Here is a 3,181-nt window from a genome sequence, read left to right as displayed (position 1 = left end):
TCCTTCTGGGATTCTCTGTGCCTCAGTTTCCTCATCTGTAAGGTGCATATTAAATACCTGTTTTTCCTCCCCCTTAGACTGTGAGCTCCGTGTAGGACAGGGGCCTGCCTGCTTGATTATCCAACATCTACTCCAGGATTTAGGGCAGTGCTTGGTACATAAAAAGCACATAAGAAATGCCATTATTGGAAAGAGCAAGGGCCTGGGAATCTGAGGGCCTGGGTTCTAATTCTCTGCCACTGGCTTGCTTTGTGACTTTTGGCAAGTTGCTTAACTTCTCTGTGCCTCAGTTTCCTCCACTGCGAAATGGCGATTCAGTAACAGTTCTCCCTCCTACTACATCTGTGAACCCCATGTAGGACTGTCTCTGTGTCTGACTTGTCTAACATGGAGATATGTTAACTTCTTAACAGATACCACCATTATCATTATTTACTGAAGGGACTGGAGGTTGGGAGGCAGGAGAGAGAAATTCCCAGATCAGTCCTAATCCCAATCCAAATTATATGGATGGTCCTAGACGTTCCTTGAGGCTTCAGCGGGCTAAAGAGAGAATGGGCCGTGTGCATTAGTACCATAAACACGAGCATAATGGCTCCAAGAAGAGAATTTAGTTTAAATTTAAGAATCTTTATCATTATCATTGGTAAATTGCCCACTGTTTGCAGAGCATTGCCAATTCACATCTGATGTTAGAACCACCCTAATCAACAACCAACTAGCTAATACAAACTATATTGTTTGTGGCCTCACCCCAAGTTAAAACTACCACGCAATATAATCATCCAATCAATTCATTAATGGTAAGATTTATTGAGTTATTACTGAGGGCCATGTACCCAACTAATTCCTGGGAAAGTATCCCAGATATTATACAGTCCCTTCCCTCAAGGGGTTTACAATGTAATGGAAGAGTCTACAGTCTGGGGATACGATCTTTCTTGTTTAATGCCTTCTTCTGAACTATTCCTGATTAACCACCAACCAGTAGTATTTATGGAGCATCGACTGCATACTGACTGCTCAGGAGAATGCAGTACAGGTAAAAAACACAGACTCTGTCCTTAAGTTGTGGTAGTTACAATTTTGTCAGGTTGAATACAGTCCCTTTCCCACATGGGGATCACAGTCAAATATGAAGGAGAACAGGTATTGAAGCTCCATTTTACAGATGAGGAAACTGAGGCACAGAGAAGTTAAATGAGTTGCCCAAAGTCACCCAGTAAACAAATGGCAGACAAAGAGTAGAACCCAGGCCCTCTGACTCTCCAGATTCGTGCTCTTCCACGAAGCCACACGGAAGGCCACTTTGAATGGGAAGGGGAAGAGTTGAGAATGAGGCAAAGTAAGAAGGATATCATGGGAGGAATGAAGAGTGAGAGCTAGGGTGTATGGAAAGGAGGGAGTGGATATCTAAGAGAGAATGAGCCCTTGGAGTGCCTTCAAGACAATGGCAAACGGTCTCTGCTTGGTGTGGAGGGGAACAAGTTGATGGTTTTTGAGCACAGGAGAGATGTGCAGAAAGATGTTTTAGAAGAATGATCCAGACAGCCTAGTGAAGAATGGGGAGGAGATGAAGTTAAGGAGACCAATGTAGAGGCTGATAATGCAACCTAAAATGTGCCCTGCCCATTTATGGTATGAAAAGGAAAGTGCAAATCCAAGAAATGTTGTGGATGAAAAAGCAACAGCACTTCGGGAGCAACTTCCGAATGCATGCATAGAAGAAAATCAAGGAATCAAGAATCGTGCCTGGGGTACAGGAAAGATAGTTGTCTTGTGAAATACGCTGGAAAAAATAGGTGGAGCAGTGCTTTAGAGTGGGGAAATGGCAAGTTCTGTTTCAGACAGATTGAGCTAAATGGAATAACCATATAGAGATGTTCTAGAGATATGTAAACCACTCCCCACCCTTTCCCAACCTGGTCTAAGATGAAATATTCATCATTAAATGAGTTCTAGGGGAAGATACGCCTATAGTTCATGTCAGATTTTCAAGGCATTGAAAAGGTCTCTGAGTAGATGAGCGAAAAAAAAAAAAGCTGTTGAACCTGGGAGGAATTCAATTTATAAATGGATGGGGCAGATGTCCAAAAATTAATTGCATTTCAATCAGAGAAATCACCGCCCAATGAGGACCTCATCAAACTTTGACAATCTAATAAATCATTGCAGGATGCTGAAACGGATGAAGAAGAATACATTATGATCCTGACCAGCAAAAATTCAAAAAATCTTGCATCAGTTTTTAACAGGGCAGATGAATTTATAAATATGATTGGAGAAGACAAGCCTAATGGAAGAGGAGTTCAAAGGTCCTCAAAGGTGTTCAAAAGGTGCTAAAACATACTTTAAGAGGAAATTGAAGAGATTGCACTGCAATCTAAAATGAATGAATTTTTTTGCACTAATGCTGAGACCACTAGTAAAAAAAGACATATTTTTACTTTGCAACATCTTACGTAGGCTCATAATAATAATGATGGTAGTTGTTGAGTGCTTACTATGTGCAAAACACTGTTATAAGCGCTGGGGGGGATACAGGGTGATCAGGTTGTCCCACGTGGGGCTCACAGTCTCAAACCCCATTTTACAGATGAGGGGACTGAGGCCCCGAGAAGTTAATTGCCTTGCCCAAAGTCCCACAGCTGACAAGTGGCGAAGCCGGGATTAGAACCCATGACCTCTGACTCCCAAGCCCGGGCTCTTTCCACTGAGCCACGCTGCTTCTCTGATCATATCGTATATGATATGATCGTGATAATCCTATCACAATCCTGGGGTATACCTGTTCTAGATATTTGAGAAGCCAACAGAAGTCTGAGGTGTGGGATTTGTCTTCAAGGGGCTCATTATCAAATAGGAAATTAATAATTGACAAAATGGTGCTTGGAACTAAATAACCCCATTTTATATACAATTAGATTCCACAGAAAGAAAATAATTCAACTTCCAGGTTCATATTGTCCTGAGATTGGAGTATCCGCTGCCCAGGTTCATTGCTAGATTAAATGCTAAAGAGATCCCCACTGGGGAAAAGCATTCTACAGATTTCTTTCTTTATAAGTGAAAGAAGCAAGGTCTGAGGCTGGGCTTTATTGCCTAACTATAATTCCTTTCATGACAAATTTAGCATCTCTCCTTAAATCCAGGTGGGCATGGTTCTTACCAGTAGGGGAAA

Source organism: Tachyglossus aculeatus, chromosome 10 (genome assembly GCF_015852505.1).
Source record: "Tachyglossus aculeatus isolate mTacAcu1 chromosome 10, mTacAcu1.pri, whole genome shotgun sequence".
Lineage (NCBI taxonomy): Eukaryota > Metazoa > Chordata > Mammalia > Monotremata > Tachyglossidae > Tachyglossus > Tachyglossus aculeatus.
This window is presented reverse-complemented; position numbering follows the sequence as displayed.